The following is a 15,117-nucleotide window of genomic DNA, read 5'->3' as shown; positions in this document are numbered from 1 at the left end:
TTAGGCCCATATTAAGTGTTCACATTGGAATTATTAAATTTTAGGGCAAATAATGGTTTAGCCCAGGTTCAGAATTTGTAGGCCCAAAGTACTGTTGGATAGGTATCAGTTCCGAATTAATGCCAATTCATGGGGTGGGCGTTGGTGCATAGAATATGGATTGTTGACATTTTGATTGTTTATAATTTTGTAGTAGAAATCAGAAATCTGCATTGGACCTGTTCATGCTTTTCCATAAATTTTAAAGCCTTTCCAATCTGAAAAGCCTATTACTCCAAGGCTCAAACTTGGCATATAAATGCAGCAAAAAGAAAACCCAGTACTTTATTTGGGAAAATAATTAAACCTTTCTTGAGGTTTTTAACAAAGGTGTTCGGTACACCGGCATTGTATTATTGTTGTGTTTTGGGTCGATTAATATAAAATTTGTGAGAGAGATTTTTCTACTTGAAATGTTTTGAAAGTTCCAAATTTGATGTTTCTCACATACATATATTTTTATAGTTAAAATGAAACTCATATATGATATAACAACACATATTTCTCACAAATTTGTATTGATCAACCCAAACAAATGGCAATACAATGCCACTATACCAAACACCCCCAAATACTAAAACCTCTCCTTTGATTTCTCATAGAACCCAAATCTCCTCTCTATACCATTGGACAAAGACCATGCCTCTGTTAGCTAGAACCATTTCCATATGGCATCCCGTGAACATGATATATTTTTAAAAACCCAATTTTGCCCCTGTTTAGTAAAAAATACCCTTGTGTTTTAACTTTACCCAAATCCTTCCTTCTAATTTATACTCTTCCTAGTGTAAAACCCATTTGAGTTGAGAAAACACACACAATAGCAAGATTTAGGTGTTGCCGTGTAATTTACCATTGTCTAACAAGATTTTAGTCACCATTGAGTAGGGGTAGATTTGAGCCGATCTGAGCTGAATATTTTAGTTTTTGAGCTCAGTTAAGCAGACAGATACAAGGCTCAAATTCGGGCTTGAGCTTGATTCAAACTATAAATGCAAGCTCGAATTCAGCTTGATTGAAGAACACATATGTTCAAACTCAATTCAGCTCGAGCTTAATAATGAGCCGAGCCTATTCAAGCTCGAATTCGAGTTCCAATTGAACATACTTTTAGCTAGAAAATGGCATCTCTACATTTCCTTCACGAGCAATCTCAACATTATTCTCTTTACAAAGGGAGCCAAACATCAAGTTCATCGTTTCTATGTGTTAATTGAACCCTTATTTATTTATTTATCTTTGTTGAATTGTTGGTTCCCCTTAATTCATGGAGTTATTTATTTATTTATCTTTTCTGTTTTGTGGATAACGAACAACCTAATATAAGAATGGAATGTAATAATCAGCATCAGAAACATGAAACAAACATCAACTTTTCTATTCAGTCTTTCAAAGCACTCTCACTCACTAGATAAGGATTCGGGACTTCTAGGGTGGTGCCATGTCTAACACCGAAAGAGCAGAAATTGATTAAGGGATACTGATATTTGGAGAATAAACTGAATATTTTTTATTGAAGCACAATGAAAAATACATTAGAGTGCTGAAATTTATAGATTTAAACATAACAATTTTTCTTAAAAACAATCAACTACTTAGCATAAAAATCTATCACCGCAGAGTAACTACTCTTTTATTTGACAGTTCATACTGACTTGGTCTATGCCAAAGAAATAGCAACAGAAATTTAACTAAGTAAGATGCACTAATTTGTAACACTCCCCCTTAGTGCACGCTTACGATCAACAACTCCAAGTGCAGCTCTAAAGTGCATCTTACTGAGTAAGTGCACTAATTTAGTTGCACTTGGAGTTGTTGATCGTAAGCGTGCACTAAGGGGGAGTGTTACAAATTAGTGCATCTTACTTAGTTAAATTTCTGTTGCTATTTCTTTGGCATAGACTAAGTTAGTATAAGCTGTCAAATAAAAGAGTAGTTATTCTGCGGTGATAAATTTTTATGCTAAGTAGTTGATTGTTTTTAGAAAAAGTTGTTATGTTTAAATCTATAAATTTCAGCTGTAACAATGACTCGTTCTCCACTATGTTGATGCAACTCTAAGAATTGTGAATCATTTCCGGTCACATGATGTGAGCAACTAGAATCAATGATCCATTCATCTTTGACGTAGTTGACTGCAATTTGATTTGGTACTGATTTGCGAGCAATGTTATTTCTTCCTTCAATCACCTCAGTAGTGAAGGATTGCTCCCAGTTGAGCTGGTCATCTTCATCTTCATCACAAGCAATATTTTCTTTAGAGAGCTGCACACGACAATTTCTCTTAATATGCCCAAGCTTCCCACACCTGTAACACTTAAAAGATTTATTACCTTGTGGGCTATTTCCATTATCCTTCTTCTCATTCGTGCTGCCTTCAGAAAACTTTTCTTTGGAAAAGAGAACATCATCACGTTCTGAATTGAAATTCATAGCCATTTGCTTAGCTAAGGCCTCTTGGTTAGAGAGCAAGCTCTTTAATTCTTCAACTGATGGTTATTTTTCCCATCCCTGAATGGATGTAATGAAGGGCGTGTATTCTGTCTTCAAGCCACGAATGAGAAACCGTCATAAACGAGCATCACTAATCTTTTCTTTGGGATCTAGCTTAGAAATTTCAGTACAAATATTCTTGACGCGAAGGAAATATTCTGAGATTGACATACCTTCTTGCTTCAACATTGCCAACTCATTTTCCAAGAACTGTAGTCTTGTTGTATTCTTCTTAGAGAACAGTCTCTCAAGAGTATCCCAAACTTCCTTTGGTAAACTAACATCACGAACATGATCAATGAACTCCTTGCTGATTGATGTTTTCAGAACAAATAATGCCTTTCCACATTTGATCTTTCATTTCCTTCGTGACTTAGCATTTTCAGGAGTATCAACTGGAATTTCATCAACACTAGAAACTAGTTCCCAAAGATCTTGACCTTGAAGAAAAACCTCCATGCACATTCTCCAATACCTGTAGTTTGTGCCTACAAGTTTCTCCACACCATATTGTGTGCTAGAACTGCTTCCCCCATTGATTTCCATTTTTTGAGTTTCAATCTTCTCCAACAAGATGAACTTGATAGACAAGAAGAGTGAAATAAACAAGAACCTCAACCTGGCTCTGATACCATAACATAAAAAGAGCAGAAATTGATTAAGGGAAATACTGATATTTGGAGAATAAACTGAATACTTTTTATTGAAGCATAATGAAAAATACATTAGACTGCTAAAATTTATAGATTTAAGCATAATAACTTTTCCTAAAAACAATCAACTACTTGGCATAAAAATCTATCACCGCAGAGTAACTACTCTTTTATTTGACAACTCATACTGACTTAATCTATGCCAAAAAAATAGCAACAGAAATTTAACTAAGTAAGATGCACTAATTTGTAACAATGTCAAGCTTTATTTGCTATCAAAATCTCATTCTGCGGGAAACAAAATACAAAAGGTTCAAGTGTTGTCTAGTCAAACGCAAGACTTAGAGAAGTTAGATGATTAAATCACCGGCCAACACTAGAGCTACAAAGCTTACAAAATAAACAAACTTGGAAGCAGGGTAGACCCTTGATGTCTTCTTCAATTACAAATAACCACCTAAAAGAAACATCAAAGATAAGTTTCTCTGAGTAAAATAATATACTATTTGTTATAATGAAAAATGCATAGGTAAGAGAAATATTTTCTACTTTTGATTGTTTTCATCTTCACTCAGGTCCCTCAATATTTTTTGCATTTCTCTGCAATAAGTTGAAAGCATCAAGATAACTAAAGGCTGGAAAAAAAGCATTATCACTTTAATTTAGTAGCTTGATTAAACCATACAACCTTATACAATCATCTAATCTTTGTCCCTCCAGGGAAAGGTTTTCAACTTCTGCCTGCAACAGAAGTATAGAAGATAACTCATAAGGTCCTGTTTGTTTGGGAAATTAGAATATACTATTGATAATCAATTCATTCAGTAGGCTTTGTTATGATAAGCTGCAATGATCCAGAAATTATAAGCGTGCAGTCTTAACTGTCTTAGAACTATGGATTTCTTTAGCAAGCTTTGTGGCTAATTAGACACACATCATGGTTTGATAAATTAAAGAAAAAAATAACAAGGCAATGTCTTTAATTTTCCTAAAATATCATAAGTTTTTATTGACATGAGATTTTGAACTGGAATGGACAATCTCTCACATCTCTGAAATTTCAGTTTATGTTTAGCCATGAAACTATTAAAAGATAAAAAAGTAAGAAATAAATATATTGGTTCATACATATCTGAAAGATTTCAAAACATGAGTAAGAAAGGCAAGGCTTTTAAAAGGTGGCGACTAGCCAGTCGGTAAAGGTCTTTATTTTTATTGTTAATATTATGTTATTCTAGGAGGGGTTATTTCATACCAAACCTGGACAGGTCAAATTCGATGCAGGCCAGGCCAACCCAAGTAGGGGTGTCAATTGGACTGGATTTGGTCCAATCCGGTCCAGTCCAAGGTGTGTCCATTACAAATGGACCTGGTCCAATCCAGTCCAATGGACCATTTTGGACTGGTCTAGAGACTGTCCAATCTGTTCAAATTCCTATTAATTTAGACTGGTTTCAATTCAAACCAGGTCCATTGACACTTATGTTTTTATTTTCTATCAATGGACTAGATTTTGGGTTAATCCAATATAAATCCATTATGTCCATCCAAGTTCAAAATGTCTTACTGATCTGTCCAATCCGTCCAAATGAATTTTCAGGTTGGACGGAGTCCAACCCAAAACTGGTCCATTGACACCCATAGACCCAAGCATTACTTAACCAACATCAAACCAGAGATGAACCAACCCAAGGTACTTCTGGCCCCCAAGTATAGTGTGGATGGAACCCAACTGAGTTGATTGGCTGGGTTAGGTGTAATCAGGCTTGAGATAGGTATGGACAAGTTAGATAGGGTATTGCTTAAGATGCAATGTGACAAGTTCAAGCAATAACAAAAAATAGGCTTCAATCAAGACTAATAAAACCCAAAAAGGTTGGAGAGGGCAAGTGATGTCACAATAAGTCAGGTTGCATGAGATTTCTCAAGGAACCAAATAAACTGAAACAAATATGAAATCTAGTTTTTTATTTTATTATTGAGTTATGACTAAAAGCTGAAGTCTAGTTGGGGTTTTCAGGTCCATGCTCAACCCCAACCCCAACCAAGGTTTAAATTGATATGGAGACACTTAAACCGTGGTTTAAAATTGAAGAATATTTTCACAGTTTTTGTTTTCATATATATTCTTTATTTCTGATAACTTCCACAAGTAGTGATGGATTTCACAAGCAGAATTCAGAATAAAAACCAATTCGTAATACTAATTAATCCCAAGGATCACTATAATGAATAATGTAATCACCGTTTTAATTGTAAGTTCAAAATTTGATTTGATACTTTGTTAATTTAAGCATGGTTTAAGAGAGCTCGAACTGATTGGAAACCTGTGTTCTAGGTAAAATAACATATTTTTGGCTGCATGCAAAACTAGTGAAGGAAAATACACGATTTCTTGGGAAATCAAGATATTCAATAGGTTAATAAATCATATTCTTAATTTTTTTTAGTGTTTTGTTCAACTTAAAACAAACCTAGATGGTTGAAATTTTGAGTGTTGTAGAATGGAGATGACAAATTCTTGTTTGTAAGGTAACTTGAGGAATATTAGAAAGAATGTTGTTTTCCTAGAATTAGTACCCACTTTTAGATATACAACCAAACACTATAAAATAGCAATTTCAGGGAATTTTTTTTTTTGTTTCCCTTCACTTCAATATATAACCAAAAAAAGCGTGAGAGCAATCTAACAAAAAAGAACCAACATATTTCTACAATTTTGACAAGTCTATAATAGAGCCAACATATTTCTATGATTTTGCCGGATCTATAGTAGAACCTACATATTTCTCCATGAATAGAGACTAATGATAAGAGTTTAGAGATTTCTGTTGAGATCTATAAACTAAAATTCAGGAACTTCTGTTGATGTATATACAAGCAGTTCTTCTCACTAGCAAATTGACCAAAAGTTCAGGGAAAGATAGAATAAGGGGGGATACCTGGTTCACAATCTCTGCCATCTTGTTTAACTGGTGGTTCATGCAATTTTGAAGGGTCCCCTCCATTGGAAACTCTATCTCTCTTAATTCTCTAGTACATGTCTGTTTAAAATTTCTAGATCTTGTAGAGGGGTTCTAATCTGAAAACAATAAGGAGATTAGAAGCAAAAAGAAAAAAGAAAGCAAGAAAGACACTTGAATAGGATAAATGAGCTGAGAATTACCTGTTTCTCTAAGCTTTTCAACTTATGAAAGTTCTACAAATCCACTTAAGAACATCTAATCAACCAAACTAAGAACATCCAATTCATGGGAAGCAAACTAGCAATAGTTCAAAAAAGTAAGAAGTTCAATAGTTTGATCCGCTTATCAGTCAATAGTTCATTACTCTTTAATAGTCAAACCAAACAATCAAATAAGCATTCACAAGAACCAAAAACCATAACATTAAAAAAAAAAAAACCTATAGTTTTGATCTTCCAATGCCCATTCTAACCATAAAGCAACTAAAAGTCCATAAGTTAAATATTCTAAATAATTAAAACCGCAACCAATGATTGACATGGCCACATTCACATCTCCTTGTCTTAGCATTCAAACAATTTACCCAAAGCTAAAAGCATCATTAAGAAATGGGTAGAATTATCTCAATTGGTTTTTTGTCCACCTACAAATAGGGCTGTCAATTGGATTGGATTTGCTCTAATCCGATCCAGTCCATCATTGGTCCATTTCCAAATGGTCCAGACCAAATCCGGTCCAAATCCCATACAAACCGGATACAATTCAGTCCAATTGAAATGCAAATGGACCAGATTGGACCCAATCCAGTTCAAACTAAATGAAACTTTAAAATTTACATGAAAGTCCAGAAAATATAAAAAATTGTAGAAATATACTAAAATTTCCACAAATATATAAAATCCATGTCTCAAGTTTCAACCCTTATTTATTTATCTATCCATATTGTTTTCTCGTCCCTACTAATTGTCCTATATCGGCAAAGCTTACTTCACTCAAGTGAAGAACCACTTACATAACAGATTAATTGCATCCAACATCTGCCAAGTATGCAAAGACCACAGGGAAAAGCATAAACAGAGAAACCTAGCACAATCTAACACATTGTTCAGTTATAGTATGACCAGGTTACTGCATCCGGTTACATGTTCAAGCCTGAAGAATCCATCCACCCACAACCACAAAGGATGGTGGATTTTGGGAGTTTAACATTCTTAAAGATTAACTGGACTAAAGGACTTCGTTTTGTGTTCATGTTCTGTCTAACTGACAGTCATAAGGCTATTGGATACTAGATGCAGAAAGGGAAGCTTTAATGCAAACTTTCATGGCATTAAACAAGAACTTCAAAATATAATTTCAGTATACACTAGCCTGGAAAGAACAGAGAATCTATACTTGTCAAAAATAAGAACAAAAGAATCTACTGGATATAAAGATACAAAGCATGGAACTTCCATTAAATACATCCATGTTAAACTGCAGATATTGGTCACATGATAAAACATACTTCCAGTACAATGAGAAGATCCGGAATTTCAGCTCACAACACAGGCATGAACTACATGGACTTGTCTTCAACCGCTTGACAGAAGATGAGTGGGATTCCCAGGAAGTCCTATTACCTGTACACCGAATGAATTGAAAGTTGAAACAAATAAGTTCAATGAGTTCATGTAATTGATGCAATACCTCAGCAATGCAGCATACCTACAACTTAACTTAAACAAGTAAATTTCTTTACTTAATCTAGTTCCTATGGAGGATCAAGACAGGAACATTGAAGTTATACATGTTTTCTACTAACAAAAAAGATCACTGGTTAAAAGATAAAGAGAAATTTGAACTGGTGCTTTGGAACTGATTCTGCTATTTATTCATCGGTTCAGGACCAGATCTACCCTAATCCGGAACAAATGCAACTTATTAACAGTATGAGGAATAATGAATTGTATATCCAAGACTTGAACACAGGAGCCAACATTTGTCATCATATGCAGGATGAAATTGATTTTGAAGAATTCTGCCAAAAGTCTCAAGGTTTTAGAAATAGAGATCACCGTCCAAATCTATTTAATATCATCCTAATATGCAATAAAACATCAAAGAAACCAATTAGCAGCTTGTCACTAGATTCATGTTGAAGTTGTTCCCTTGAATACTTAGTCCATCTCCTTGGGAGCTTCTTCCATAGGCTTAAAAAGATGCTTTATTGCTTCAATAATAGGTAGCTACGCAACTGGTTCTTCAAAAAAGATACCTCTAGGGGAGGTAGAGGATCTTACATCTTTCAGAAAAGATGCTTTTGTGGCACCAGACAACATCTTTACATTTGTCCTTTGAATCTTGTCCAAAATGAATCTTCTCATCTAGACTCATTGCTGAAGAAATAAAATGCAAATGTCAGCTATCATGGAATATCTGTACACAGATTTAACTCCATTAAAAGCATGAGTGTCAGATGAAATCAATATGAATGGAAAACTTAGGAAAATGAGAAATGGAACTTTTAATAATATACTTTAGAAATGGAATTATTCCACTTGGAAGTGGAAATTAATCAACTCAGCAAACACAATACATGCACAAGTCAGATGACATCAATGTTGGTGCTAGGAGAGGTAGCCACAATATCATGATGACAGATGATATCAATATGAAATAATCATATACCTAGAGATCAAAAACAAAAGAATGCCAAACATGGTTAAGTTGGATATCTCCAGCCAGGGAAAATAATTTTTGTCTATATTTTTCTAAGTGTTTCCACTTAGAAATGCCTCTTTTTTCTTCTTTTACAATTTTTGGAAAAAAAAAATGGTAAGGTAAAGATTGTATTAATGATATCATCTAGAAAAACCTCTGCTTGTATAGCTCATGTGCAGTGTGTTGGGGTGCAAAGGGCCCAAAAGTGACGCTTATTTTTGTCTATATATTTTTTATTTAGTTCAACAGACTTTATTCGTTGTTTGGGTGTTGGTTAAATGCAAGTCCTGGAACCACATGCTTGAACATTTGCATCTCTCAACATTTTCCATATGTATGTAGTAGCAGCTATCCTTGATATTTGTATCTCTATTTTGTTTTTAATAAAGAGGGCACACTTTTTATGTTCAGGATTGTATTTTCTTTCAAGGAATCATAAGAGTATAGTCTTTTGTATGCATTGGATTGTACCAGAAAGTCCGGATTTTGTTCTTTCTAGGCATCCCCCTGAAAAGAAAAAAAAAAAAAAAAACTTCTCTAGTGATGGGCTGAGTTAGTAGCCCATTTTATAAAGTTTTGGTAGGAGAGCATTTTGGTTGACAATTAACCAAGTTAAACTTCAAATTTCTTAACTGACCTTGGTACTTGGCTACTTGCTATGTGTATTTGTTTGACTCTTGAGTGATGTTGGAGTTCAATGTCAGCATGTGCCAAAATCAACCATCTACTAGTTTTACACATCATATAATATGTATTGGAAGTTTTTTGAAATAAGAATCATCAACCACCCCTCCCCTGGGAACCCTAAAAATATTAGTTTAATTTTTTGTTGGTAAAAGAAAATTTATTTAAAATAAAAGCAACAAAAGGGAAGAATACACGATTTATACCAGGGCAATGACCAAAAAGACAGAGCCTAGAGAAGCAACACAGAATTCACAATTTACAAGGACACCACAAGCCTCAGACTTAACAGACTGAGATAAGAGGCAAGCCTACTGCCAACTACAAATAATGATGAAATACCCAACTAAGAGGGGCAACCCCAACCTAAAAATACCAACTAGTAGCAAACCCAATCCCATCCAAACTGCAGAACAGAGAATGCCATCATCTTATTCCCCTCTCCAATTGCCTCTTCATCTGGTTCCCTTTGTTACATTCTCTTGTTCTATCTACAACTTCTGCTGCTATTCAAACTTCGTTCCATCATAAAGATGACAACTGGTTTGAGTTTGATCTGATGCTAGTTCTAACACCTTGTTGATCCAAATCTGAATTTGGGTCCTAAAAATTAACACTTATCTAGCTTTTGATCCCACACCTATTAAACGAGACAAACACGAGCCAAATACAGTTTCATTGTAAGGGCTTGCAGACGCTTTGACAGACTTTACACAAAATGAACATGACTGACCATAGTCAAGGAAAGAATATTGCCCACAAACTATTTTTTATCATAGATGACTACAGAAATTGTGAAGTTTGTAGAGGTGATAAATAAATTAAAATTCATGGACATTCTACTTCAAAAAGTAGAATTTACATGCAGCAATTTCAGAGAAAGCTTAAACCCAACAAAGCACAGTAAGATTAGATGGGTGTTGTAGGTGCAACAATTGTCCACAAACTATTTTTGACAAATAGTTAATCAGAAATCAAATTTAAAGCAAAATTAACTAGAATTTACAGTTAAAATATTTGAATTCTCATTCATTTACACTAGTGGAAATCCTTACACCAGAATTTAAAGCAAAAATGTCCAACCTAGATGCAAGGCATATGCTCTAATATCCTGAAACAAATCATTTGCTTAGTCAAATTAGATAAACACGAACATTTTGCAAATCAAATAAGCTAGTTGTAGACCATTTGTCATAACTTACATGTTCAGTTAGTGTCAGTTGTAGAAGTCACACATATAAGAGAGGTAGCAGTTGCTTCAAGATCCGATTCTAAAACATAATAATGCACAACCAAAACCACATATTAGAAACAAAAACATATAGGAAAGGGAACAACTGCTTCAAGATTCAATTTTTAACTTACTTTTTGTTGTTGGAGCTTCTAACCAGTCTTACCCACAAACTAGAGCCTCCATTGTTTCTAGAAGTAATGAAGTATGATACTGATCCACTATTCTACCCCTAGTAATGAATGTTCCCTTGGATGTTATAATTGATACTGGAATTGCCAAAATATCGCGTGCCAATCTAGAAAGCTTCGGAAATTTCAGACCATCAATTCGCCAGAATCTCAAAATATCAAACTCTTCACCTCTAGGAAATAGTTTTTTTCTTCAAGATAGAGATCCAACTCTAACTTTTAAGTCCCTAGACAACATTCCGAACACTCTTTAGTCAACCATTGATCAAAACCTCTCAAAAAATCTAAAACACCACGAATCATCAATGGCTGAGATACAATACTAGAGCATACAAGTGACCTATCCTCTGTATCAAAACCCACATACTCTGAATATAGGTCATTCATTGCCTCTCTAACTCTTCTAACATGTCTCTCAGTAGTTTCTCCGTAAATGAGATTGTAGTAATATGTTACAATCTCCACCTTGAACCTGGGATCAAGTACAACGGAAATCGCAAGCACCAAAGAACATTCATCCCAATATTTATCATATTTTTGTTTCATTCTATTTGCCATTGAATGAACATACTCATGTTCGTTATTTAGCCACTAAAGAAATAGAAGCTTGATTGTGCAAATATCAAGAAAAAATATATTTGAGGTTGGGGAAGTAATACTTGAAAAGTTTTTTGTGCAGATATAAAAAACTTGCAAACAATCCTGTACCATTGCCTCCATCTCCCATTCCTCATCAGACAGTAGATTCTTATAGTCACGGTCGAGCTCGGCTAGTCGACAAAATGCTTCCTTCAACTCTAAAGCTATGTCCAACATATCATATGTGGAGTTATATCGCGTTGGACAATCACCAACCACCCCTATCTTATGTTGTACTTTTGCTTGATTTCTTGCATTGTCAAATTTTTGCTTCTTATGGGGTGTCAATCTTACATATTTAACACTTTCTCGAATCTTATGCAACAATGGTGATATTTCTATCAACCCATCTTGCACAATAAGGTTCAAGATGTGAGCAGCATGCCTCACATGAAATAAGTCACCATTTAATGGGAGTAAACCCTTAATACAAATCCAATTCCTAAGCTCCCTAACCATAGTATCGTTTGTTAGAGGCATTGTCAAATATTATAGAACATATTTTTTTTTTATCAATGTTCCAAGTCAACAACCTCTCCATAACAACTTCATATATATAGAGTGTTTCCATCATGGGGATACTCAGCTGTCATAAATGCAATTACTTTCTTCTTCAGTTCTCACTCATCATCTATAAAATGTATTGTTAAACAACAATACCATAAATTCTGTTCCAAAGTCCACATATCAGTAGTTAAACTAATCCGACAATCCAAACCATCAAAGTATTTGTACAACTTCTCCTTTTCATCCATGTAAATCTTCATGACATCATTCTTTATTGTATTTCTAGAAGCAAACCTAAATGTCCATATTGTATTTCATGACACTCTCTGTACTTTGATGGTCTTAATGACCACCATGTACCTACAAGATTATTCAACATTCAACTTGCAATTGTAGGTTGTAATAGTGAGCGCAAGTTGTCGGTGTTACTTCTATTTCCTTTCTCTCTAACATGGATGAAGGGGTATTTTTTACTATGGTTTTTCTCTCAGTTCTTCTGCAATTGGATCCATTTGTAATATATAATAATTTGAGTATTCAATGATCGCCTAATTCAAATTATAAATAAGGATTGCAATTTGAAATCCTCCCTACTCCCATTTACTTATTTTGCTTCTCCTTTTTGTTGGCTTTAAAACTATAGTGCAATAGGACACTAGTATGGAAAAGACATAAACTAGCTAGCTTGTAGGTCCTCTAAATTTGGAGAAGATTAACATACAAAGGGGGTAAAATAAAAATGAATTTATGTATGTTTTTAACAACATAGTTTCCTTTGAAAATTGAACAAACACACCAATCTTTTCTTTAGCTCAGTTTGGAAAGAGTGAAATCAATTAGAATGATTATTCCAATAACTACATATATAAAAAACATATTATTGGAAGGTGAGTAAATGCAACATGTTATTAGAAAGTCAAACACAAGATAGTACTTAAAATCAATTTAAACTTCCTACATACATGATGTATGCATTACTACAATATTAAAATTTAAAAATGTATTGCAATTATTTTTTTTTTTAAATGAGTAGATGACAACATACATAATAAAAAACAAAATGATAGGCATGTCTATATACCATAAATATTTTGTAATGTGACACTAACGTTCCACCTACTTGTGTCATTTAAAGGCAATCACCATGAATAACATAAAAAAAGCAAAAGGACGACTAAGATAAACTGGATTACTATGCACATAAGTATTTATTTCCTCAGTAATAAATACTTTTGTTTACATAGGGAGTAACAAAAGTACAGCCTTCCAACCTCATATATTTTTATAAATCCAATTCTATAAGTACATCAAATTGAAATGCATTTAACTTCCATCTATTTCCATAAAAAATTTCAACATATAAAATTATTTTATCACATACTTGTTATATAAATTTTCTAATTGTTCAAGCACACTACCACATCTATTATATTAAAGAAAACACTTGGCTAACTAGTATTTTTAATACTCAATTAATAATAAATGTTCTTCATTGATGGTGCCCATTTAGGAAGTATTCCTTTTAAACCATGTCAAGTATTCTTTTTATATGATTGTGGTTGTCTATTCTCTCAGCTTGCAGCCACACTGGTCTACTAGATAGGGAAAAGAGCAGCATGATGGGCTACAGCATTGTAAATCTTATTTATTTCTTTCTAACATTGATGTGGTTCTCTGCAAAGTCCAAAATGAATTAAGTTAATAAAGTGGTTTAGTTTATCCCATTCTTGGCCTTGTTTGTCTCCTAATTGGGTTGGGCCCCATCAAATGTTGCATTTAGATCTCATGCATGGCCACCACTAAAACAGTAAAACCAAAGCCCGGGCCCACTCCCACTTGGTGATCTAAGTAATCCCAGTGCTAGTCTAGCTCTGGATGAAAACCCCAAAAGCCATGTTATTCAAATTCATTTGAATGTTCTTGTGGTTTCCTAGTAACCCATCAAAATTCATTGGGATCTCAATATCTACTTATGTTCTAGTTGTACAACAATTATTTGCTGCAGTTTGCAGAGATTGATTACTAAATTAAGGTGGACTTTATCTGAAAAATGAAAACAACCCAATTAATGATCAAATCCTTGTCGCGGATAAATATTATGTATGAATAATCTTTAGCATTGATGGGTGTATTTGTTCTTTGTGGCCAAGAAAGCATTTCTCTGTGTCCTGTAAATAAGCCACCATGTACTACTATTGATTGTACTGTGCACACGAATTATTATAAATTTTGTGATCCTAAGAACCCATCATTTGCATTCAAATATTCAGTATAACAGTTTGTTTATAGAATGGGACTATTTGTGTGGGCTCACAATATTTTGTTCAAGAGATTCAACTTTTCCCCATTTTCTTTTTTCATGAATGTGACTGCTCTGTCCATCTCTAGAACCCCATATTTTCTGTACGTGGGCATTTGCCTTAGGATCGCCTGTAAGTGGTATTGATATAGGCACTTTAACTTTAACAGTTTATACAGGTAGTGTTGTTTTTCTTAAGACAGTTGTAGGTTCAGAATTATTTAAGTTAATTAGTTGGAAGAAGGCCTTATGAAAATATGTAGCAATAGTATGGATGGTCAAAATCAACAACAGTTGGTTTTCTAACAAGAACTGTTATATTTGTTTCTCTTTGGGGTATTTGTTCAAGCAAGTTGCATGCATGGTCAAAATCAACAGTTGGTTTTCTTGGCTTGACTGGTAGTTTGGACAGCCAAAAATAGAATTGTTTTCCAAAATCATATTAAAACCCTTGAGTGGATGCTTCAAGTATCAATGATATTTTCAACAATGTTGTTTAGACCCATTACTGACACCTTTTGTGAATCTTCTTTTGTTGCAGGTATGAAGACCAATTGCCATGGATATAGGTCTGATGTATGTAGTACTCAATGGTCATGGATGTGTGGTTCGTTCTAATAAAATGCATGTTTTGCTGCTGCTGCTGCTGCTTTGTGGCTCTTTTGTGACCATGTGTAGTGCTGTGAAGTCTGATTATTTGGGTGTAACTTGT

At 34.1% G+C, this 15,117-nt stretch overlaps 1 long non-coding RNA gene and 1 pseudogene across 1 annotated transcript; both read right to left on the bottom strand.

Annotated features, from left to right (window-relative positions):
- Window positions 1-1,823: 1,823 nt before the first annotated feature.
- Window positions 1,824-6,504, bottom strand: LOC148789774 (uncharacterized). Its single transcript, XR_016079845.1, has 3 exons — window positions 6,352-6,504; window positions 6,128-6,267; window positions 1,824-3,157 (listed from the first exon to the last, which is right to left on the bottom strand). It is a non-coding gene; the product is annotated as an uncharacterized LOC148789774 (long non-coding RNA).
- Window positions 6,505-10,744: 4,240 nt separating this feature from the next.
- On the bottom strand, window positions 10,745-12,414 carry LOC148789773 (zinc finger BED domain-containing protein RICESLEEPER 2-like; annotated as a pseudogene).
- Window positions 12,415-15,117: the final 2,703 nt, after the last annotated feature.

This window comes from Nelumbo nucifera, chromosome 8, assembly GCF_055504915.1.
Source record: "Nelumbo nucifera cultivar China Antique chromosome 8, China Antique-T2T, whole genome shotgun sequence".
Taxonomy (NCBI): Eukaryota; Viridiplantae; Streptophyta; class Magnoliopsida; order Proteales; family Nelumbonaceae; genus Nelumbo; species Nelumbo nucifera.
This window is presented reverse-complemented; position numbering and strand designations above follow the sequence as displayed.